A 27,696-nucleotide genomic window follows, 5' to 3' on the forward strand; every position below is an offset into this window, starting at 1 on the left:
TCCCCAGCCACTAGAACAGGGAGGAGGGGGAAGATTAGAACAGATAGTTACAACACTCATTGCCAGTTTTTTTATTAAGTAGATGATGGAAAGTATAAATAGGGAAACAAGGAGAAAGTTGGAGTTGCCTTGGAGTAAGCAGTCAGTGTTCACTCTTTTCTGCAGAAGGGTGCCCTTAGGCCATCACCATAGTTAAATCTTTAACAAAAGGGTATCACTCTCAAAAGCAAGATGGGGCAGAGTGTTATGAGAAAGTAAAAAGGCTGAAAATCACTAAGGATAAAAAAGAAAGGAAAACCAGTCTTCATTTTTGTAGTTATTTGACTGTTATATGTAGATTTTAGAAATTTGAAATATTAAAGAAATAAACAAATAAGCCAAACTTAAAAAACAAAGTGCTAATGATTTATGTCAACAGATCCTGTGGCAGACTAACATCATAGTTTTTTGTGACTGCTTATCTATTATTCTGTTTATTCTTATTAAAACCTGATGCATTATGTTTCTGTGTTTCAGTTCTATGTACGATTCCAGAGGAAAACTAGGGAGATGGATTTGGAAGAATGCAGAATACTGAAATATTCTTTTTTAACTGTTTTATAAAAATATTAAATATATGAACAATAAAACTATATGTCAGGAGGTATGAGCTATGATTACTTTGTCAAGAGAAAAACATTTCCTGATTTTTTAGCTCAAGACACTGAGCATTCTGTTGCCCACATTACCCTATTTTTCTGTGTCTCTTTGTTATGCTGCGGCTTACAAAGTCTCCAGAAATGGCATTTTACATCCATGGTCAAATCTTCATAACCAACACCTTCTTACCTCACCAAAAAAATCTTAATATTGCTGATTTTACTTGGATGTATTGCTCAACTCATTTTGAATTTCTAACTTTTTAAATTGTTTTGGGGACCTTCAAGAAATGTAACCATTCCAAAAAAGACAGTAGGGCTTCAGTAGAGAAATTTCTGAAGGTTAATGTTGACTCTGACATTGACAGAGCACTCCTGAGATCTAACTGCCCATGTTGTTATTAAATAGGTCTTTAAACTTTTCTTTGTTGTTTCCTCTGTCTGTTAAAAATCTGACTAATCTCCATCTGTGGAGAAATCATAAAATTCTTAGCTTTAGTTCACCTACATCAGAATTGTTCTTTTGCTTTTAGACCCATAATTTGAGTTAGTGTAGGCATTATATGGGGACAAGCATATTACTGGACATTCTTCTGGACACATAAGCATACAAGTAAAAGTAAGAGTACTTCTTCAGGGTAATCGTAATGGATTCATTTTACATGGATTAAAGCAGCAGCTTTTAACAAAGCTCTTGCTCTTTTACTCCTGCTATAATCTCCTACCAACAACTTCTACTTCTCCAATCAGCTAATACAGTGAGAATCCCAATAAAAAATGTCTTTCATGAGATTGTCTCATAAAGTGACCCTTTATGCAACTTTTGATAGAAGACAGAACCACTGGGGACTGTATAATATCAGCACAGTGAGCATCTCTAGCAGTAAATTTGCAAGTATTTTCATTGTTTTTCTCTTGCATTCTGATGGCTCTCAGCAGTAACATCTAGGAACTTTTGAACACATAAGCAAAAAATTGCAAGCAAAGACACCAAAGAGGTAGTTTTCTGTATCATTTTAGCTAATACAAAGTCAGCTCAACTACCTTCCCTTAAAGAGAGATTTAGCACTTAAGACAAATAGTGAAATCATAACATGGTATCCATGAGAGGGACTGAACTTGTCCTATGTTATTGACATTTTACTTTCATTTATAGCAGTAAATACATTAGCTTGGTCTTTAATAAATTCTTCCCAGGAAACTACTTTGATACCAACTGCCAGTTAATTACAACTAAATAAATTGCAAACTAGTTATGTCCTTGTTTTGTGAAAACTGAAATTTTATTCTAATTTGAATTCTCTATGCACCACCTCTGTCTCTCAGTTTCTTCTCTTTGTCCTGAGCCTTACATGAGTTCTCAGGATTGAAAAGAAGTAATTTTTAAATAAAAGATTTGGATTTTTTTGCATTACTTGTATTTTGATGAACACAGCTCTGATTCATGTCTGAATACATTCATGTAATACAACTGCATGCTAATAAGCCATTCAGACATCTTGTGGCAGCTGAATTTGGAACATCTTGGAAGAAATATCTCCTGAGGATGATCTTTTGCTCAGCTCTGATCCTCATTCCTATTAGGTCACTCAGCAATTCTTCAGCATTAGAAATAACAAAGAAGGAAAACAAAAAAACCAAACCACCATCTCTTAGGAAAACTCCTTTCTTCTTTCTCCTGACACAATAGTGTAGGGAAGAAGATTAGATTCTAGACGCTAGGAAGAAGATGGGCAATGAAACTTGTCATTGAGCTTGTCATTGGCTTAATTCATTGACTTTTTGTTGGCATAGGTTGAGGAGAGAGGCAGCTGAGAAAGAGGTGAAAATAATAAAAAGATAAACACTTATTAGCAATTTATAGGTCTGAATTTAATATATTTCTCATGTATATGTAGATATCCCTTCAAGAAAATATGTTTGTTGCTTATATGTATCTATATGCAGAATCATTAGTTGCAGTTAAATTCTGTCCTTGAAAAGAATGGCCAGTGAGACCTTTCTCTCACCATACCTTTGTGTTGAATGTGTAATCTGAATTACACATTTGAGATCTCTCTCTAGGCAGTAAAAACAGAATGGCACTTCTGGAAGCTGAATCATTCAATCTACTTTAAACATCTGTCTTCACATGGAACTAAATGCCAAGTGCTTATCTTCTCAACCGTCTGTCAAAGAAATCTTAAATGATTAACTTGCACTAGTTGTCTAACTTCTTTATGGCCACCTTTAAGTAAGATGAATCCTATTGTTAGGATCAGTGTAAGAATTGTACATTCACTGCATATATCTGAGGTAGATATGCTTTTATATTCCACAAATACCTGTACTGCTCCATTAATGTTAGAAAACCTTTCATGGTTTACTTACACTTAACTTTTAGTTCAAGTAGGTGATTATTACTACTCACAAGAAAACACAAAAAAACCTCAATCGAAATCTGATTTTGCACCTGACATTACGCCTTTAAGTAACTCTATAATAATGATGAGAATTGAAAAGAAGCCATTCTTTTATTAAAGATATATGTCCTAGTGCTTGAGAGTTCATGCAAGTCTGTATCTTGATACTATTTCCTAATAAAATTTTTATAAGATTTTCTCTGCCTGCTGTTTTTACCAATGTTACCTAGGGTGTTTGTTTGCTTGTTTGTTAGTTTTTCATTAGAGTTATGATAGAATCAAACCACTTTTGAAAGACCAAGGTAGCTCTGAATGTATAGGGTTGTATGGCTTCTCTTTTCATATCCAGACACTCCCTGCTGTCTAGAAATGGGTCAGAGATGCTGGCAGTCAGTTTCACAATAGTTGTGTTGTTGTTACTTGAAATCTGAGTTAAATCTTTCATCCATGGTGCATTTACTCAAATTAATTGAGTGCAGGATTAAAAAACTGTCTTTATTCATGTCAAAATACATTACATTTTGAATCAAATGGAGTCTAATTCTTCATAAAAGACTTTGATCTCGACATGAGACAATTTTTTTCACTGTAAAATAAATTCTATTCTAAAACACCAGGAAATCTAAAATACAGAAAAAAAATCAATTAGTTTTCCTATTGTTATGACTACACAATAATAGCAAAAGCTGTGTTTTGCCTATATGGACAAACCTTTATTCTGATCATCACATCATGCTATGGTTTAAACAATGTCTAGTCCCCACACATGAAACTTGGTAATGGGAAGTGGTGCTCACATCAGTGGTATTACCAGTAAATCAACATTAAAGTACTTACATATAAACAATAAAGAATTTTGTCTGTGACACAGAGAAAATGAAACCTACAGGCTTTATTTCTAAAGAAATAGTTCTGGATCTTCAGGAAGGAGTAATGAGAAAATATTCTGTGTACATTGGTTCTTGAATCAGATTATTTTGTAAATTAAGGTTGGTTCCCGCTCTGAAACAATTCCCAACCTTAAATAAATACTTAAATAAATAGTTCCTATTTTAACATTAATTCTCATAACAGCGAAGAACCCAGTTTACTTATATCTTCTGTATTAACTATTACATAATATTTTCTTTCCTAAAACAGACCTCAGCAGTTCTCAGTCTGTTTTTTGACAAAGTATTTAAATATGTTTTAGTAATATCCTAAAGGGCAAGATGTACAATGACTAAATATTTTGAACACTTCACAAATTTTCAGTAAAATCTTAAGTGTGCAAGTAGGTTAGGAAATAGAATAAGTGATAGCTTGCATGGATTCTAAAATGGGAAACACAGTTTCTGGAGTATTAGACATAACCTCAATGCATGTAAGGAATTATGGTAACAGAATAAATATCATACTTTATTAGAGACCACTGTTAGCACTGTCTGGTAACAAAAGGCCAAAATTCTGGCATTCTGCTCAATGAAATCTGTTACTTAGTAGACCTTCAAGAGCCTAAGTTTGGAAATGCTGACAAGAGTGTTCACCTTCACTATGAAAGAATATAAAGTATTATTAACTGTTGTAGGAAAAGAAATGTGAGGTACCTTAGCTGATCTCTTAAATCTTAAAAAATCCTAATTTGTTAGTGGAATAATTTAAAAATTGGTTAGAAATACTTTCAGACTTGACTTGTTAGAATCTAGATATGTTTTTGCTTCATTTCTCAGCTGGTCTGAGTCAGACTGCTAAAACCCGGTGGTTTCAATATTGGAATGATATATTAGATTGAATATTGAGTATAATTTTTTGAAAATAAACAATATTTTATTTAAAAGTTAAATCATTTATTATCAGATCATTTATAGTATAAACTTTTCTTCCTTTTTTTGGACACCAGAACAAAATTAAAGAGCTCTTCAGTGTATGAAAAATTTGTCCAAATATTTATACTTTATCTACTTCTTGAAATATTTTTCTTTTTGTAAGTCATCAATTCCTGGAGAAGACTTTTGATATGCTGGGGTAATCTAGAAAGACCTTTTTTTTCACTTTTACTTTTTTTTTTCCTCAGTCCTTATATGATGAGAAAAAAATCTGCAGGCAATGTCATAAGCCAATATTTAATATTCTGAAAATCATAGGATATATTGATAAATTCACATATAGATGACTGAATGTCAGAAGTGTTTCCTATACAAAGGATTGCAACAACTTAAAGAAACAATTGATAAAGAATAGTTAAATTTCTTTTTTTTTTTATGTCCATGATGATTTTAAATTAACAAGAACATAACAAAAAAAGTGTGATGATGGCACATTTTTCTATGAGGTAAATTTATTCTGTTTGCATCCGTTGCCTGCTGACTCTTTCCTTCTCATTTATGGTGCTATTTATTGACAATAGAATTTTATATTCCTGATCTTGGTGTCATTTTTGAATCAGATTTGCTCTTTAGGAACCATTCTATCCTTCTAGTTAAGATTTTACTGATCCATTTCCAAAATTTAGGAAAAGATTATCTTGGCTTTTCTGCTGAAGAGCTGAACCTTTGCTGATTTATGTAGCATTCTAAACCTAAATCTACATTTCTGTGGTGTGTTCTGTGCAGATTTCTCCATGGATTATTAAAAATAATAAAAATACTTTAAAAATATAAAGGGTTTTCTATCATTTTCTTTTCATTAAAAAACAATTTTGTTAAATTTTGTATTACTGATATGTGAAATCTGAACATATTAGTAAAAAATTTGTGATTTCTTTGCCAAAAAAAAGGAAAAATGAATAATATATTTTTAGAAATTATTCTTTCTACTGCTTAGCAAGTAATTAAGAAGAGAGAATTTTATTAATTATTATTAGATTACAGCATTACACTACATATCCAAAATGATGGAATTCGAAATATTCTGAGATGAGCGAAAACAGATGGAAACTAGAGTACAGTATAAATCCACAATGCAAACACCATTTGGACATGTCAGAAAACAGAGTACCTTCAAAGTGGTCCAAGTAATCAAAAGATTAATTGCTTCATATAGGATCTACTACCAGTAGTTCCTACGATTCATATTGTAATTCCTTCCTGAGCTATTTCCAGTTACGGTTTACCCATTTCTGGGTGGCTACTAAGTCTGACTGGAGAAATACCAATGATGGTGTTAGAAAATGTTAATTTGACAAAACCAAAACTTTGATTAGAAAATAACTTCTCTTTAAATCAAAATATAAGGCTGTAGAATTTTCTTTTCATCAGCTTTAACTGGAATTACTCCTTGAACAAAAGGCATTAGTTGGTAGGGTCTGTAGTTGCACACCACAGCTTTGGTTTGTTTTATTACTTTTCTTTAATACTTTTATTTCTTGCTGATCACTTTCCTGCCTATTGCCCCAGCATTAGGAAGTAAATGAACAAACATACAAAATCTCTCAGTCTCTACAGATAATTAAAAACACAATGCCAAGTGCAATTTATCATAAAATATATTTAGATTCTAAACTGTAAAAAAAAACCCACCAATTTTTTTTACTGTTGCTTTTTTGTTCAATATGAAAGAACTTCAAAACTATTTGAAACAAATTTTCCAACTCATGAATAATGCAAAATACTACCAATTTTGTATAATAATATTTTCCCCTTTTTTTTCAACATGAATTGGCTGATTGATTGATATGTAGTTTGAAGATTATTTTATAGAGCACATATGTACTTAACTGCAAGTGTTATGACTTCCCCAGAGAAAACATAAATCTCAAAATGGAGCAGTACAGAGCCAAACAGATTCTGAAGAAATATAAACCAATCTCTACTCTGCCCTTAATATCCCCTCTGAGAGCCATTCTTTATATACTACTTAGCTTGCCTCTCACTGCAGCTGTATTATACTTCTGTTTAGTTAGTGCACAATATTTTCTTTTCCTAAAACAGAAACTAATGAACAGCAGAAGATGATAAACTTGGACATTTGCTAAAGAGAGGCTTAGAAGAAATAAAAGAAATAAAGCATCAGGAAAAAATATTATATCAGTTAAATATTATAACCCCATCCCACTCTAAGTTCCTGTCCCCAGAGGAACAAGTCTAGATTCAGAATGCATACACTGACTGATCTGAGCATTGTGTCTGTTTTACAATCAGATGTAAAGGGTCATTCAACCTCAAATGTTCTTCTAGTTAGCTTATAGAAATATCATCAAGGTATTATTTCTAGAAATCTTTCTTCAGTGAAGCTAAGTTAGCTGTTTGTTTTTTGAAGTGGTTTCTACACATTCCCACTAATGCGACCCATCACTGAAAATGCACATCTATACTGATGATTATTATGTCTAGAGGCACAACTTACCTAAGGACAGACAGAATTTAATTAATCATTGAAACTGTAGACAAATCTTGAGTTTCCTTGGTGGCAAATGTGGGTTTTAATTAGCATTTTATTGCATTGCTTGGAAAGGAATAGAGAGAATGAAAATACTAAATAATGCAAATTTAATATACTATAGAGTATATATAGTATTGCTACAGATCACTGAAGACTATTAAAAGTTCATGAATTTTTTATTTTTTCTGTGTTTGTTAAACTGTCAGTTAAAAAGTATGATGAACTTGCTCCATAAATACAACTAATCTTGGTAGGAATTCAATCTCCCTTCCTGTGTTTTGAAACTTACATAAGACAAAAACCAGCCTGAAGAATGCATATCATATTACCATTCTATGCAGCATGTCAAAGGTACTTCTGAATATGTACTACTTCTTACAGAGTTGATAGCTCCAAAGGAGGGATGTCACAATTCCCAGACAAAAATGTCCCTAAATGCATTTATGTCTCAGTCTTCCCCAAAAGATATAGAAGTTTTTGTAATAAATGGTACTAATAAACTCTGCAATGTTTGCATCAGTTACAGATCAGTGGTAAAGCCTGGGCCTCTTTAATGGAATTTTAAATCATGATCAGGCAGAAAGTTATGACATCTTCTAAAAAGCAATTCCATGACTTCCATGAGAGCACAAGTAGAAAATATCTAATGTCATCCTAATTTGTATGTCACTGAAATACAAAAATATGCCATAGTGGTAGAGTGGTAATAGGAAATTATAAATAATCCTTATATTAAAAAAATAATTTATTGGAAACAAACTTTTATATGTTGCAACTAAAGTAAACAGATGGTTATGACAAAGATTTAAGCTGTTGCCTTTTAGATGAGCTATAGACCAGAAATACCAAGATATGAAATGCATTCAAATCTACCCCTTAAGTTATAAATCTATTTAGCAGTCTTCACAAATCCTTCACATCAAGTAAAGATCTCAGTCTGGCAATATTTCTTAGATAATAAGAAATATTGCATTAACAGATTAAAAAACACCTGTCTGTAGGCAAAACAGATCACACTGTATGTAGACCTTTTAGTCAGACACCAAATATTTGAAGGAAAAAGAAAAAAGCAAACTTTAATTTAATTTAGGATGATTTTTGTGTAATTGTTAAATTTTGAATCAGTATCATGTAAATAATAACTGGAGTCTAGCTAAATGCCTTTGGATATATAATAAAAAATAGACAAGATGATTTATCAATTTAAAAATAAATTACACCTGTAAAGTCACAAAAATCAGAGTATCATTTAAAAAATCAGTGGCTGCACTTCAGCAAGAAAAATGTGTTTCATTCTATAATTTCTTGTTCCTATTCTGTTAATGTACGTTAATATCTAGGTTAAACTTTGTGGAAAGATTCTTTTGTCTTTTAATGTAACATTTGGAACTATAAAAAAGGAATCCAAAATGGCTACACTTTCAATATATTTTAAATATCCTATTTATTTTAAGTACCTATTAATATACGCACAACTGCACATCTCCTCCTGAGCATCAGATATTAAATATACTGTACGTTCATTATCTTTTTACGTTGCCCTATATCTCTTTGGATTTTCCTTTTAATGCTTAGATATATTATTATATGCATTTAGTACTTCAGGAGCAAATCCACTTTCATTGGAGTTACTTCAGGATGCTCAATGGTGACAATACTCGGACGTTGAAGGTATATATTAATACTTAGAAATGTAAGATAGGAAAATGTCAGAAAAAATATCTCAAGTTGGTAGTAGTGGAGTCTTTGAGAAAGCTGTTATGTTATTTTACTTAACTTTTACTGGTATCCCTGGTGTTTGGGGGATTTTTCTACTGCTAATCTTGTTAATGAGTCTATTGCTAAAGACCATGGGAGTGCCACCATTTCCAAGTTAGAATTCTTTCTGTATTAATTCATTTAGATCTTTTGAAAATTGAACATGACACCGACATTTTAAGGTCTATGTTGATGTGGGAGTGAAAAATCACAAAACCCACACAGCTGAAAGTCTATAGAAAATATTCCTGTGATGCTAGTATTGAATTGCATAGAGAATTTGATTGTGTTTCTTCTCTATAGGTCACAGATCCAAATTAATATACTGAAGCTAAAAGAAATTAAATGTTTTGAGTACCAATATCCTATATGGAGCTAATGGCATCTGCCAGACAGGCACACCAAGAAATAAATTAATAGCTGGAATTTGTCTGGTTTCATTTGTTTGAAAACTCATTTTCAGTATGTGGCACCCACCAATCTGCCTAACTCCATCTAACCTATTCATTACACATGGTTTGTTTCTTAATGGTGCCTATTCAATCAGAATCTGTATCTCTGAAATGCCTTACATTCCCCAAGACAAATGAGACACATTGCCTGTAAAACATATTTCTTTACTCACTTAGTCAAAGCTGCCTGCATTTACTTGGATACAATTTTGGGAAGGATTCTTTCCTGCCTCTCTTTCGGTCACACAGCCCCTGCCCTTAAGCAGTGTAGGTCCATCAACCTAATTCTTTTCAATAGCATACCTCTACTTTCTATTATTATACATGTTCTTAATGATTTTCTTCTTACAGTCCAGCACATTCAAGCAGCACATTTAAGCAGCACATCCTGCTGCTTGTTAAAGTGAGAAATCTGCTTGTGTAATAACTGGTAAAGTCAACTTAAGGAGGTAGAAAACAGAATAATATTTCTATTCTGTTTGACTAGTATCAATGCAGTTCGTCTCTATGTCCATTTTGGTTATTCTGAGTTATAGAGTACAGTAGAAGTACCAACCACCTTTCTAAGGAATATCTAAATACATAAAAATATTTATTCTCATTAACAGAGGATCCTAACGGTTTTATTTTTATCCAGTACCATCCAACTTTTATACATTTATTTCTCAAAGGAATTAAGAGAACTATTTTCTTAGGAAAAAAAATAAAAATAAATAAAAAATTATATTTTTAGTTCTTCAGCATCCAGTTGTGATGTTTAATGCAACACTAATCAGGAGCAATGTCCAAAAGAAGGTATATGCATGTACATTTTTCACATACACTTCCATTATTGTATCTAACTGAAAGCTGCTGAGCAGCTTATAAGGAAGATGTTGGACCTGTCACTTTTGATGTTGATCACAGAATTACATTTATGTTGGAAGGTCTCAGTGGAGATCATCTAGTTAGACCTTCTGGTCATAGCAGTGCTGATTTCAAGTTTGATCAGACTGCTCAGGGTCATATCCATTTGACTTTTGAAAATTTCTAAGATGAAGGTTCTTCAGTCTCTTTGGACAACCTGCTCCAGTACCTTGTCAACATCACTGTGCTTTTTCCTTCAATAAGACTTTCCCTTGCTGCAGCCTGTCACCATTGTCCCTTGCCCTTTTGCCATTCACTACAGTGTCTGGTTCCAGCTTTCTGGACCACTATAATTAGCTTGTCCTCCCATGACTATCCCCATAGGATAAATAAACTCAGTTCCTTCAGCTTCTTCCAATGTTACATGTGATCCAGGCTCCTGACAAACTTAGTAGCAGTCCACTGAACTACAGTTTATGTGTTTCCTACTGGGACTCACAAAACTGGACAGTGCTTCAGATTTGGCTTCATGAATGCTGAGTAGACGAAAATAAGCATCTCCCTTCAGCTGTTGTTTATGTTCTTGTTAACATGGCTCAATAGACAATTATCTTAAGCACGCATTGCTGACTCCTTCAGTTTCTAATCCACCAGGACTCACAGGTCCTTTTCTGTAGAGTGGTTTTCTAGCCAGTCTGCAGCCTGCATTAAAGTAGAGACTTGTTCAGTCTCTGATGCAAGATTTTCACATCTCTGCTGAATTCCATGAGGAACCTGTTGACTCATTCCTCCATCTTGCTGAAGTCCTTCTACATGGCAACCTTGATCTCCCACAAATTAGTAGTTCACCTCTACTGGGTGAGCTAAGTGGGTGTTCTGACTCATGAACCAAATGCTCCAATAGACAGAAGTGAACACATATTTAGGGTAAATTTCTCTATATTTCTATGTTTTAAAGAATAAAATCTTTATCTCTTATAGCTAGATCAACTTTATGTACATTTCTAACATTGCAAGTGTACAATCTGCAATCACTGCTGAAGTCCTGGACAGGCATAAACCTATCAGCACTTTGGTTCAAAAAGACTTCCTAAATCCTAAAAGATGATCCTGCTGGTAAGACAGCTGTACTTTTTTAATCTAAACTGACGTGATCCTTGCAGTGCTGTCAGAGATAATGCCCAGTGAGAGAAAAGCTCTCGCACTGAGTATGTAATATCCAAGTGACCACCAGCCAGTCTACTCCTCTATCAGTTTTTGGTCCAGTAGCTTAATTCTCCCAGAAACAAAAAAGTAATCATCAAACATTCCCTTAGTGTTTTGGACCGGTTTCTATGGATCAGCTACCCATTCATTTGGTGGTTACAGTCCTCTCAACATACTGTTGCCATGAGTAGTTGGTCTTAGGAGTGTGGTGACCCTATCCATTCTTACTGAGTACTTACTATATCCTGTGTAAAGGTGACTTACATAACCATACATAAGTATTTTTCCTAGTTTTGTAAAAATTATTTTCAATAAAGTTAACAAACAGGATTAAAATGAGCAGGCAATGTACGCTTGCAGCCCAGAAAGCCATCTCTAACCTGGACTGCATCAAAAGCTATGTGACCAGCAGGTCGAGGAAGTGATTCTCCCCCTCTGCTCTGGTGAGACTCCACTTGGAGTACTGTGTTCAGCTCTGGGACCTCACCATAAGAAGGACATGGACTTGTTGAAACAAGTCCAGAGGACGGCCATGAAGATGATTAAAGGGATGGAGAAACCCCTATGAAGACAGACTGAGAGAGTTGGGGTGGTTCAGCCTGGAGAAGAGCTCTGGGGAGACCAAGCAGCCTTTCAGTACATAAAGGAAGGCTGAAGAGAGGCAAGATGTAATGGCTTTAAACTGAAAGAGGATAACTTTAGATTAGATATTAGGAAGAAATTATTTGCTGTGAGGGTAGTGTGACAATGAAACAGGTTACCCAGAGAAATTGTGGATGCCCTGTCATTGGAAATATTCAAGGTCAGGTTGGACAGGACATTGAACAACCTGGTCTAGTGTCCCTGCATGTGGCAGAGGACTTGAAATTAGATAATCTTATAGACTCTTCCAACACAAATCATTCTGTGATTCTGTGTCTTTTAAAGAATGAATTGTGCAATGATAATTTATAGAAAATCAAAGTATAACTAACTTCTGAAACATGCAGCTTTTACAACTATCATTCACTATCTGAAATTAATAAAATTTTTTTTATTAGTGATGACTATGACAGCTGTTGAGGTAAAATTTTTAATCAGAAAATGAAATAACATTTTAAATATAAAATATGCTATTATTATTTTTTCAAATTATCTATATTATGGGTTAAAGTGGTTTATAATTTAATATATGTTGCAAGACATTATAAATAAATGGGCGAATGGTCATATTTATCCAAACAAAAGGTAGAGTCTTCAATACTGAAATTGGTAAGATTTTCTCTGCTTAAATCAGTATCAACTTGGTAGTCCTAACCTAAGGTAATAAATAAAAAAAAAATTAAAATATATTAAAATCTTCCTATTTTACACTTCACTTTTCTCACTAAGTTTAGGAAGTTCAGCACAACTCATCAAGTTCAAGGGAAAGAGATTTTTAAACTAAAATGTTAAAAAACTGTATAGCTGTCACTGCACATATTACGAAATATCTAAGCACTTTGGGGCAATAAAACTGCATCTGATGGAGATGCATCTCTGATGGAGAGAGAGAGTCAAAAAGTTAAATCAGACAGACACAAACAGCTAAGCTTAATTTAACACCATATGTGAACTGAGAAGTACTGACTAACGTGTCATGAAAAGAAAATGCCTGAGGAAGTCTCTTTGAATAGAAGTCACTTTACTTACCAGTAGTGACTCATCCACTAGAGTTTCATGAGGTTTTTACTTCATTATCTTCACATTGAAGGATTTAAAAAAAGGTTGTTGATCTTAATATACTAGATACCTAGTATAGTGGAACTTCTAATTTTTGGAGACCCTAGACTCTGAATTCTTCAGTGCATGACTCATCTCCTACCATAAAATGGGCTCCGCTGAAATCTTCATCCTGCTTTTATGTAGGTAAGGTGAAATCAAAATATATTGTTTTCAAGAAGACTGGATTGTCATACTTTATCCAAAATTTTATATGATTTTTACTATTCTTTGCAAATCCCATATGAAAATTGGCAGAAATGGTCGGAAAGACACATAACAGAAACATTCTGACTACTACAGACGTGCAAAGTGCTAGCTACTTCTTATGCCTCTCTTCCTTAATATTCTTTTGAGGAAGACGTATCAGAAGTAAGTGCTTAAGATCCTTAAGCTGTGATTATTTCTGATTTGTGTATTTACTGTAATTCCTCTACTTTCCAAGGTCTTGACCTTTGGATGTAGACTTTGACTATCTTGTCTATTATCAAGAAAGAAAAGTATCAGACTAAAGCATGCAAATGACTATTACCAATGTGTCTTCTTTCTTTTCCTCTCTTTTTTTTCAAGCCTGATGCCTCACTGGAATGATTAGGAAGCAACTTCCTTCCAGAAAATGTTCTGCAGCTTCAACTCCAAAAGGCTGTTAGCTGCAGAATTTCCTGGTGGCTATTCTGTTTAAATATACCAATTTATTAATCTTCCCCATAGTGAAAAAACACTGGATCTTTAGTGCAGTTCAATCCACAAAATATACTATTTAAGAAACACTTTTTTTTGAGGATTATTTTAAAAAATATATATGTATTTATACCTTTGTATATCTTATTTGTATAATTCATATATTTTAAAATATTTTTATTTTAATATTTGTCTGCAGTCTGGTATTCATGTTTTCCTCACTAGATCTCTGTTGTTTGTTTTATAGAAGCTAGATAACTATATGATTAAATACATATTTTATTCCAGTATGAACTATAATAAACAACTTTGTTTTCCAGTGCTTAACCAATGAATGGGACTTACAGCTAGATTGTTCATCAGATGTGCTGGAGGGTAAAAAATTAATCATCTTACTTAAAAGAAAGATATTTTCAACAGAATAAAAATACTTGTAGAAATCAATGAAAATGTCCTATCAAGTAACTCTTTCAATAGTGTTGCTTTAAAATGAAAAATTGGGGTACTTCAGGGGAGTAAGTATTTGCATTTAAAATTTCAACAAACAGATTAAAATTTTCAAATTGGAAGGAGAAAAGAGTTAGCCCAATATACATGTAGAATCATTGCTTTATTTCTGGCATATAGGAAGTTTATCCAGCTTGCATGTAACCCCACAGTCAAATTTACTGTTACAACTTTCTGAATTATTTCACCAGCCAAAATTATAATAGAAATTAAATCAAACTGTTTGAAAAATACTTTCTTGTTTCTACAGTTAATGATATATATATATTATCACTGATATTTGTCAATGACTTAGACTTGGCAACATCAGTATCATAGTTATTTACTATCCAGAATATTTTTAAAATTAAACTATATATTTATTTTTAAATTTAAAATGGGTATTTTCTCAGTTGCAGATCACCAAAATTTATTTCTAATGAATATGCAAATGTCTCACTACCTGTTAAGTGGGAGCCACCTTAAAAGAGGATAAAGTGCCGAGGAAAGCAAGAGAGTGAAGAAAATATTTTTTAGGTTATTGATGTCACACTTTACTTACAATTCTTCTTAAGAAGACTTCTAACACAACTTCTCTTCTAGAGTAGTATCTGAAGGGAAATCCTGATACTTTTCCCCAGAGAGTAAAAATAACACTGGAAATAAAAATTAGCTTACTATCACCACCACTATGAAGCATTTACTTCACTTCTTGTGTTATGCCAGGAGAAAACGTTTTATTTCAGCACTGAACCATATTACCAATTCCTTGTCAAACCTTTTTACTTCATTGTATGGATGTGTATTTTAAAAAACATCTTCATTCAATGAACAACAAATAAGTTTTAAAAAAATCACATATATAGCCAAATTTTATTTATTTTTCAATCATTCATATATTCAATGCAAAATTTGCAGAAGGTTCCACACAAAGGAAAAAAAGAGTCACCAAAATTATAATTTTGATATGCTAAATTTAAATGTTTTCTTTTCTGTTATGGTAGATAATCAGTAAAGAATGAAGTCTTGGAGAGTAAAAAAAAACCCAGGTCGAATGTTTCAGGTTTTAGTGTTCTAGAGCTATCACTAATCACATACCAGAAAAAGTATCTTGCAGTCACTACTAGAGAAAATAAAACTGAGCAATGAATCATGATATTTATTTATCTGCTGATATTCTACCATATTTGTAGAAAATTAATTTCTGCTACATACCTCCCTTCTCCAATTTACAAACCTCAAAATACTAGCTAGTAAATTTTAAAACAGAAAAGTGTCAGATTTAGATTCTGCATCATGCAGAACACGCATACAGAGAAAATAACGGAGGTTATATAAAGATCAATATAGGCAAGGTGTTTCAGAGGGTTTTTTTTTGGTGTTGTTTGTTTCTTTGTAAAATGGAGATGAAGCATGAAAAATTAAAATCAATCTGTAAAACAAAAGAAGTTTTTTGGGTGTTTTCAACACAGCACATTACAATGCGTAGACTTGTTACCCAATAATAATGCAAAACAAATACTTGCTATTGAAGGGACAATGACAGAACAATTCTCCTCAGATTAATGGTAACTGATTTAGCTTTCTTTTTTAACTGACTTTAATGTATCAGAATGTAGTAAATAAAATTTTTTTTCATTCGGTACCTGAAATGGTACTACAAAAAGAATACAATTAAAGTAATAGAGACTAGCCAAACATCTTTAATATGGAAACTGGATAAAAAAGAATCAGAAAGCAATAGTGTGGAAAAAGGAACTTTCAGGCTAGATGAGATTACTGATTAAGTTGCTAAAGATTAGTCTTGGGACAAATCTTGTTTAATAAAATCATTAGTTAAAATGAATTAATAGAGTGTGAGTGTAACAATGGAAGCTGATAATAACAAAGTTAAGTGATATTATTAATATAGAACACCAAGAAATGACTGGATGACATAGAGAACTAAAAAAATAAAAATGACCTGAAATTCAAATATAAATAAATTAAATACAAATTTCAACAAAACAAAACATTTCTCAGGCTTAACAACAATAATTTTGACTATGGTGTGTAACTCATTTTCTGGAAACAGCAGATGAAGGGAAGATATAGAATTATTGTCTGATCACAGTTTCACATTACAAAACTTGCAGAACGCACCTGTTTGGCAGGAAAGTGCAATTCTGTGGTATAGGAGCTAAGTTTTATCTAGAATAGGGCTTCAGGATACACAGGAGAATATTTATGCCATTTGTTGAAGTTTTTGGGACCTTTTCTATAATGCTTCCTTGAAACAATCTGCACAATTATTATTTAATTTCCTAGGAAAATGAAGTTTTTAGGAACAATTATAAGAAATTATGAAAAATTCTCAGATATTCTGAAAAAAACTTTCCAATATGATGATCTATTAATAAAGGACTGACTGAATAAATAAAGAAATAAATAGTTGAACACCACTTTTACTGTCTTCTACTCTACCTGAAAAAAAAAAAAGGCGAAGTGTGATTCTTTAAAAACATTTCTAAAAAATAATGATCAGTAAATATATGAAATGTTGTTTTAGCATCTTCTATGGTAACCCTGTTATTAAATGACAAAATCATTAAAAGACTTCGTGAGTTGTGGATGCACGGAGTTCTGCATCGGTTTCTTCAGTCAACTACCTTAACAAATAAATTGGAATTCCTGTTGATGCTGCAATCAACACAGAAACAAAGAAGAGAGCACAACTAAGTAATGGTTATACATCAGTAATTTATTAATTAGAGGAAAGAAAAGAAAGAAACTATAAAATATGATTTCATCACATTTTAATACCTCCATATAGCTTCCAGAAAATAAGATTGCAAAATTGGAAAACAGAATATTATTTTCAAAGTTACACATTATCTGTCCAGTAATTTCTTTTACACTCCAGTTTCGTAATGCTTGGAAAACAGTAAAGCTTTGAAAAAATTTTCTTACTTAGGAACAGTGGAAGTTCCCTTGGAATCCAAAGACCAGATGAAGATTGTGTTCATTAATGACAAAACTGTGATCTTATGTATGGAATTTTATGCTAATTTAAGTGGACACAAAGAATGTCATAAGATGTATATAAAGACAGGATACTATCTGTGCATTAACAAGTTCAGCAAAAGTGAAACCTTTGAGTGGTTGAATTGGTGCTTTTTGATTTTTACTGACAGTTTCCATTTTCTGAAGAAGGCAGGATGTAGATTCTGACTCTTGCTGAGGAATAGTGAAATGTTTGCATAAGTCTAACTTTCAATGACATTATTATTGCTGATAAGGCCAAGAATACTAGAAAAGAAGACCATTTACCAGTTATTTTTTATGACTATTCTTGTGTGCAATGATGATGTTTTAAATGTCTAATCTGTAGCACCTGGAAGAACCCCCCAAAATCCAATTTTATTATCAGGATAAAATAATGAGATTACCCTAACTGTAAAAAATAAAGCTATAAGATATACAGGTATGGAAAATTTGTAAATGAACTTATACATATGTACACAAATATAATAACTTCACATAAAATTGAAACTTAATAATAACTCCTAAGAAAATTAATCTAACTGCTTTAAATATTAGCATTATCATAGGAAAAACAAATTATCATAATAAGGATTTACCTATAAAGAATTTCCCATACTTAGCTATATACATGTGCAATCTCCATATATGCATGTTAAGTATAAAACATACAATATGATTTTATGATGTATTTATGTATCTTCTATAAATATTATGTACACATAAATATATATAATATACAGAGTAAATATCACATGCATAAATAATGATATATCAAATACAGTTGCAGCTATAGATGCTTTTAACATATTTTGTTGTTTCAAACAGTCTGATGGAAAGCTTTTTCAAAGCAAAAAAGAATCTTGATTCATTATGGACTAGTTTAAGTCAGAAAAATTATGTCCATGTGCTGCTCCAAATCATATTCATAATCCTGATAGAAAGGAACATTTTTTTAACATCTCTTACCGTTAGTCTTCTACTAAAAGAATGATCCCATAAGAGTAAATATGTTTTACCACTGACTTCAATGGAGACAGAACCTACATATTTTATTCACAGACAATCTAGGTGTTTTGGCATCTGCTACACAGATCATTCACAAGAAATTGTGTTTAAGACACCATTCGCATGTTCAATATTTTAATGTTGCAATATCAGCAGTATAGAGAAACAAGAACATTCTTTTCTTCTGCAGTGAGCAGAAGGCATACATTCTTGTAGGAAAACATATCAAGATCTAATTTGTGCAATGTTCCCCAGTGTCCTTGGAGTTGATGATCTGTCAGTATTTCCATGTATCATATTAATTTTATTTTTAGATATTTATAAATCAGCTAAAAAACATTTATACTGCAGGTTGGAATTTAAAAAGCAAAATTTCAGGAAAAAAAGCCTCAACAAAACAGTTTAGATATTATATTATATTAAACAAGGTAACAGACAATTTTGCATGAATATAACACAACATACATTCCTCATGCATCTGATACATAAAACAAAAGGGAAAATACAGTTCCCTAAATCTTTTTACTCCTTTTTTTAAACCCATTGATCGCTGTGTTAGCTTTAGTTGAATCTCTCAGATCATAATCCATTTACTATTACCCTTAATTAAAAAAGTAAGTCATTACAAATTGTAACTACGGTGTGGTCCACCAGAACAAAAAATATGTTATTTGATGAATATTACAATAATTGCAGATAATTAAAACTAGATTTTAAAGGAAAGTATCTGCCTAGAGGAATGCTTAAAAGTTATCTGAGTTAAAACTATTGGAAACAACTGTTCTGAATTAAAGACTGAGTATAGCAAACTAGATACCTAAGAGTATAGCAAGCTGGATACCTAAAAAATGAGATTTGCACAATGCAGGAGGCTGAGGATTTCCAGAGCTCCCATAATATGCAGAGGCACATGGATTACCTTCATTAGAGTGGATTCGCACAAAATATGTCAACTCTTAAAGCTGAATGCACAATCCAGGTTTCTCTGTCCAGTGAAAAAGTCCAACATCAGCACTTCAAAACTCTTTACTTTCTTAAAAAAAATTAATATATCATCATGAATTTTTTCTTTTTTTTTTAAGTTGGAAAAACTTCACAGAAGAGGCTAAAAAAGACTCAATGCAGTGTATCCATGCGCCTGACCATAAGTGATGCTGCCACTGCTTATGGGAGGTATATCCAGTTCTTTTTAATTCCCGGGGATCACTGCTGTTCTTGCTCCAATATTCCTAATTAGTACTACCACTACTAAAATATCAGTACAATTTCTTTTCCACACAGGTTGATTTTTTGAAATGCACCCTAGATTGGGCAAAAAAAGAAAGACACAGTATGAGGAAGTCGGAAACACTTAGTGGCTGAACTAAGATTCAGCAGCAAGAGTAAGAATCCTCAGGTGCTGTGCTAGATCCTCAGATGTTTTAAACCTCAGATGTTTTAAACCTCCAGGTAGTTTTGTTAATCAAAATATTTGCAGCAAAAGCCAGACATTTTTGTAATTCCCCCTCAGTAAAATAAATACCTTTAAGTTTCTGCATCATAAAGCCATCCACCAGGTCAAACATCAAAAGATCTGAATAGTTTTGGACATATTAAAAGGGCAAAATGGCAGTTAGACATCTGTATGGAATTAGCTCTTAGCCTTTCCCATCAACAACAAAAATCAAACAAGTGCAAGATTCCTCATTTCTATTTTTAGCAATATTTTGTCACATTAGGATGAAGATTTCATATGAAGTTTGTGAATGCAAACAGTCCAGAAGAGAGGAATGGGAAGTAGAAGGCAGTAGTGAACCGCAAAATACCCCATATTATCTGTGGACTGGAAAATGCCCCTGTAGGAAAAACACTACACTAGGGTTTGATATGAAAAGAGAAAGATTATAAAATGTGATGGGCAGGGCTGTCTGTAAGCACTTTTGGTTGCCAAGAAAGCTTGCAATGTTCAGAGTTCCCTTGGGAACATTTTAGGCACTCATTTAACATAAGCTGTGGATAGTGTGATGGGTAACAGCAACAAAGCTGTGCTGTCAGGGAGTTTGTTCTCTCGCCTATAACATCACACCTCCTGCCTCTGCCAGTAGTCTAGCCTCCACAGTCTAATAAAACACTAAATGGAGTTATGTCATAACGTCATGTTCTTTTAAGTGTATTTACAGGGGGCAACTTAGTATGCTGTAAAGTCAGACTAGTGTTTTTTCACAGTAGTTGTCTTGAATAACTTCTTATTTTTTAAAGAAAATACTTATATTTTAAAGGATACACTCTATTCTAGTCTATTAATGATTTCCAATATGGTTTACTAGTAAATTGAAATTGTGTATACTCATGAGGGTATTCTTTTCTACGTAATTTACCTATTCATCAGTGTGTACTTAAAGCATTTCATTTCCAGCAGGACAGAGTAAAACAGTTATAAAAAAATATAATTATCTACAATATCTATAACAGGTAACTAGATACTGTATAACAACATATAAATTCATTTTTATTTAGATAAATTTTAAAAAACATAGTTCAAAAGCTAAATAATTGATTTAAGCTGAAACTTTTGGTTTTCAAAGTGACTGATATTTGAATTAACTTGTAGGTTAAAAACTGTTTTTATTTTCCCCCTTTTATCATTAAGTCAGCTGATACCTTTTAACAGTAACGCAATATTGCAAAACACATAGAAGTACAAAAGTAACTTAGAGTTATCCATCACAAAGCATAAAACAACATTTGGAATAAACAAAATACTATTAACAATTTAAATAAAGAAAAAATTTCTATTTTGGACATCAAATAATATTTCTGTGGGATAATATAATTATAAATCACATTACTAAAAATGAAATCTCTCACAACAGGGATCCCGTTCAATTATTTAGCTTCCCAGGTGTTATGCAGTCAAAAAAATTAAATATAAGTTTATTATAGAATTAGAAGAAGAAGCACCCAGACAGCACCTCAAAAGAGCATGTGGTCAATCCTTCTTCACTAAAGCAAAATTACTTATAGTCAAAATCTTCCTTTAAAATCCTACTTAAGAATATTTCTCTACAATGCCATGGAACCTATTGCGCTCTGGACCAACATTACAGTTAGACTGTTTCCTCTTACTATCAAGCTGAAATACCTTTTGTCTCTAGCGAGCTGGTATCTCTTTCTGCTAAGACATTTCCTTTGTAAGGAACTTACAACTTACATTACAGCAACAAGGCCAAGTGCAAGAGCCAAGGCCTGGGTCAGGATAATCCCTAGCATCAGTGCAAGCCAAACAATGAACAGACTGAGAGGAGCTCTGCCAAAAAGGACTTTGGGGTGCTGGTGGCTGAGAGGTTGGACATGAGTTGTCAGTGTATGCTTGCAGCCCAAAAAGCTAATTGTATCCTGGGCTGTATCAAAAGAAATGTGACCAGCAGGTCACAGGAGGTGATTCTGTACCTCTTCTCTGCTCTTATGAGACCCCACATGAAGTACTGCATGCAGCTCTGGGGGTCCTAGCACAGGAAGGACATGGACCTGTTGGAGCAAGTCCAGAGGAGGGCAACCAAGCTGATTAGAGACAGGGAGAGAGCACCTCTGCTATGAGATCAGGCTGAGACATTTGGGGTTGTTGAACCTGGAGAAGAGGACACTCCAGAGTGACCTAAATGCAGCCTTCCAGTACCTAAAAGGAGTCTATAAGAAATCTGGAGAGGGTCTATTTACAAGAACATATAGCAATAGGAGAAGAGAGAATGTCTTCAAACTGAGAGGAGGTTTAGATTATATATTAGAAAGAAATTTTTTATTGTGAGGTTGGTAAGACCCTAGAACAGGTTGCCCAGAGAAACTGTGGATGTCTCATCTCTGGAAGTGTTCAAGGTCAGGTTAGATGGGGCTTTGAGCAACTTGGGCTAATAGAAGACGCCCCTGCTCTTGGCAGAGGGTTTGTAACTAGATGATCTTTAAGGTCCCTTTCAACTAAAACCATTTTATGATTCGTTGTTTTTAGGAGGTTATTATTATGCTCCCATTTTTATCTGAATTTGTACATCACACTTTCTTTCAGACAATCCGTGGCATAAGGGAGCATGTCCCATTTGCTTTTTCAGAACACAAGTGGTATGCCCAGTGTAAATAATAATTCTTTTTAAGACAGTGCCAGTGACCAAATGCAAACAGAAATGTTATCCTCCACACAATTCAAAATACTTAAGTCTAAGTGAATCTTGGAATGTAACTGCCTTTTTTGGCAGAGCACTATATAAAATCTTGTCTAATTTTTGGCCTCACTGCAGTTGTACATTATTTCTGGCAGCACTAATGCCTAGACAATTTTATTTCATATTTGCACACATTTTATTTATGCTTCTTAATTGTGACATTTATACTTTGTTTTTATTGATGATTTCAGATCAGTTTTCCCTTTTCTCAAGATCACAGTGAATTCTGATCTTTCAAAGCACTCATAACCTCTCCTGTCTTAACACCACCTGTACGTATTATTGTATATCAACTTCTAAATCATGAATGAAAATGTTAAATAAAATCAGCCATAGAACAAATCCTGGAAGTACCTCACTCAAAATCTGTGCAATAGACAGTGGATCAATAATAAAGACTAAATTGAAGTTTTCATCCATCTGGACACCAATTTTGCACTGATAAAATGTGAACCATATTTCGTGAGGTTGCTCACGAAAGCCTCATTTTCCTTTTCCTCCAATATTAAGTGTTCTTTTCTTCCTTTTAGAAGGAAATACTTGGGCCTCACTAGAAATTCAGATTATTTCAATGTTTTTAAAGCAGTGTTAGTTTCTTTAATTCCACAGTTCCTCAAGCACTGAAGACTTGAACTAAAGTATTCCTCGGTGTCTTCTTTCCATATTCTGACCTACAGTCCTATTTCTGTGCTAAGATTAGTGTTGTAATGTGTTTGGACACAATTAAATTTGTAAAGTCTTAAGCCTCCTTTGTTTAAATCATAATTTGTTCTCTTTCCCATAAGTAATTAACCTATATATTTTACTTTGTTCTATAATACATTCATAAAAGATTCCTTTTATCTTTCCCTTTCATTACAAAGAACTCATTTTATCTCTTAGTATTCTTAGTATTTTTAATTTTATTCCTTTTTTGTAGAGGTACATTACATAATGAAGGCTATCCACTAAGGAACAATTAGTTATGAGGAGCCACATACTGTAAATGTAATGAAAACCAAACTATTTAACTGAACTTTTCCTTTGAGTAGGATGATGGAAGATGTGTTTGTGAGAACAAAGAATGGATTCTAAGGAAATAGAAAGAAAAAAGTAAAATTGCATGAAAATTCACACTCAAGAAAATGTCCGTTATCTACAATAGCAAGTAGCATTCTGAAATCTCATTATTCCTCTGCTGTGAACAAGTATGAAATTTATGAGCAAATATCATCAAGTTTATTCTTCTTTTTCTCCTTGTAACTGATGAACATGCATTACTATTACATTCTTTTAAGGAATAGATGCCTGTGATGGATGGAAACATTCCAAACAGTAACAACATGTAGTGGTGGTAACTGTTAAACGTCATAGGCAGACATGGTCTAGTTCAGTCCGTGCTCCAAATACATGTGAAACATTGTCAACACAGCACTTATCACTAACCTTTGCATTAGCAAGCAGTGCTAAGGTTTGTGAAGGACTAGGAATCAGAATGGGGAAAATCTCAGAAGTGGAAAAGGATGTACAGTGATTGATCGGACTTTATGATGCAGACTTTATAGTTATTATGCACACACACATAGTACGTTCCCCCAGCATCTGCATCTTTCGGGCACATCCCGGCCTGTTCACCTCCCTGTTCCTCTGTTTCTCTGCTGATTGGCTGGAAAAGCTGCAGACAGGAGACAGCCTCCATTTACCCTTTCCTCTCCTGGTTCCTCCTGCACTCCCCCCCTTTTTGCCCGTGTCCCTACCTTGGTTTGTCCCCCTGCTTGTCTGTCTCATGCTCCGCCCTGTGTTCTGGCCCTTTCCCCTCCCGAGCTGATAAAGACCGAGTGCACACATGAATAAAGCATTCTACCTGCATCCCACTCTCGTGTGCCGGACTCGTGTAGTGCCACGGTCCTCCCCCCTTTTTGGGACCGCGGCAAAAGTTGGATATATTTGCTTCTGCTCAGCACTTTAACTGTGCTCGTTGTCCTTGGAGAGTAAACACACATGGAGCTCACACATGTATGTAAAGACATAGACACACTAATATAGTAAAGAATTGTGCTTTTTCTTGTGATTTTTCATAGTGTTTTCAGTCACTGATCCCTTCTTGCATACTTGAAGTTTTAATAAAGATTCTCAAATTTGGAAACAAAACTTCAGAATCTATTGAAATGTTAGTGTATAATGTTTTCTGTAGAGTACATATTTTGACTGATCAAGATCAGATAATCACGCAACATAACCTGTACTCAGAAATACTGCATTTCAGTTTGGGTTTGCACCTAATTGCTTTATATATGGAAATTCTTAAAACAGAGTAAAAGTATGTTTGTTCTCACTAATGAAAAAAATCTGGTCAGAAAATTAATCCTTCTCATTGTGTAGCTTTCAATTTCTCCTGGAAATAAGTAACTTCCAGATGAGTTCATCTTAGAACTTAGCAAAACTGAACTCATATTACAATTGTCTGCATGTGCGTAGATTTATTTAATGTTTTTATTGAGAGAAAAAAGATGGGAGAAATAGTCTTTGTGCATACTACAATGTGTAACGAAATATCCATATGCCATTTTCTATCCCCTGTGAATCTCAGTCTATATAATTTCAGAACACTGTCCTTTGCAAAAAAGTGTCAATGCACGTTAGCAGTTGAACAATCCTCCCACCTGTGCTGTTTTAAGGCTCAAATAGCAAACACATACTCTGTCTAATACTTTCTGTGTTACATGACTTCATGGCTGTAATTCTTCAGTAATGTCCTGGGGAAGAATAAAAAATAAAACTAAATACCATTTCAAAGCTTTAAGAGTTTATAGCTGTGTTTTTCATTAAGGAAACTAAAAATTATGATTTATTTCAAAATTAGCCAGCTAACTTTCAAAGTTAACCAGATCTATGAATTCAGATTTCAGACACAAGGTAGACAAAAATAACATTTTGATTTTACAGAACAGCACTAGTCATATGGTCAAAAACTCAATTCATATATTTTCCCTTAATCACCTTTGCTAGAACTTAAATACCTGGACTAGTTTGACTACATTCTGTTTTCTGAGAAAAGTGTTTCAGTTATCAATCACTCTTGTCACTACTTTCCTTCATTTCGCTATTTACAAACATTCCTATTGTCTGCTACTTTTATGAGCACAGTCACTCACTGATGGTGTGCAATGCAAAATGTATTTTCCTTCCCCAATACTAAACAAACATGCAGGAGATAGGCAATTCTGAATGTTCAAAGTTTCTGTGGCTTTGCACAGGTTTCAGTTTCAGCAGAAGATGAATTCACGGTGAAAAGAATGAAGAGGAAGGAAAGAACATACAGAGCCCTTACTTAAGAGTTTTGGGGGAAAAAATAAGGGGAAGATAAAGTTCTTTTATGCCAATGCATAATCCTTTTTTTCATTTTAGTAAAATAAAGCAAATCAAACAAAAAAAACCCTAAGCAAAACCCAACTACAACCAACAACCAAACCCTTTAAAAATAGAAAACTAAGCTTATATATACAGTATGGGGGTTTCTTAAGCAGTATTTGTTTGGTTTCTGTTCAGTTTTTTAGTATGGCTTTAATCTTCTAAATTAATTTACACTGGTTTTCTAATCATATAGTACAAAGCTGTAACACCTACAAATATTCAGCCAGTCAAAATGTATGGCCAACTAAACTTTTTGATTATATTCTCCTGTTGTTTTAAGAATAAATAAGATTTATTTTTAAATAAATCAAACACTTTCAAATAGGAAAATAAAGGCTTCATTAAATATGAGGTTAGTCTCAACAAACATTAGCATTGCATTTATACTGTACCTTTTACAATGTGGTTGTTCTGTTTCACAAAACCAGAGTGTGGCAAATGGTGCCTCTAGATTGAAAAAAGAATGTATGAAGTAGAATCATGTATCTGCTACCGTAATGTTGTAATCAATTATTCATTAAAACTTTTAAATCATTTACCTTGAATGAGTTCCCAGCCTGTAGTTTTTCCAATTCAATTGTCCTAATGAATATGTTTGTTAAATTATTTTCTAGCAAGAGAAAAGTCTGGAAAAAAAAACCAGGGGACACTTTGAGCTTCAAAATAGCTCTGAAAATGAGAAACCAGCTACTGTAAGACTTCGGCTAATCCAATCACACAAATCAATCAAAATATCTATAATATTATATATCACTTCCCAGACTGAGAATATTATTTATTAAAGGTTGTATGTTAAAAATATACTGAAACAAGGCTTTCATCAAATTGCTTCAATATATATAAATAACATAAAAAATATAGGAGAAATAACTCTCTCTCTCTGATGACTGCACAGAGAGAGTAAACCAGAAGGTACTGTAAAATATATCTTGCCTTTTTTGTGACTTTTAAAAGCTGCAGAAATGCAAGTGCTCAATGACTAGATGTAGAATATAATATGCATTTGCTGAGTCACAAAACTTTCCTTTTTGTGACCCTTTTATTTTATAATTTTGTATTTAAATACTTGTTTAGGAGGCCAAAATCAGTCATAGTTGGTAGGTTTTACAGTTATGAAACTTTGTTGTTTTATATAACTTTGCTTCTTTAAACCAATGTCTTCTAGGAAAAGTGTTTTGGGGTTATTTTTTGAGGGTGAACTTCAGATAGAAGTTTAATGATAAGAAAAATACACTGGAATTAAATATAATGGTGGAATTTTCAAAGGCAAAAGGGGCAGTTACATATTTAGATGCCAAACGAATGTCAGTCTTATGAATGTGCTTGTCCCCCATTTCAGTATAAACTCAATAATACGAGTTGTATGATTGGTTGTGTGATTATCTGTACTAATCCTCTTTTTTAGTGAGCATACATTTTACCACGGTGGTAGTGGATCAAGGGTTGGACTTGGTGATCTCAGAGGTCCTTCCCAACCCGGCTGATTCTGTGTCCTATGGTTCTATGATCTTCT

The sequence above is a fragment of the Corapipo altera genome, unplaced genomic scaffold (genome assembly GCF_003945725.1).
Source record: "Corapipo altera isolate COAL_440 unplaced genomic scaffold, ASM394572v1 22, whole genome shotgun sequence".
Classification (NCBI taxonomy): Eukaryota; Metazoa; Chordata; class Aves; order Passeriformes; family Pipridae; genus Corapipo; species Corapipo altera.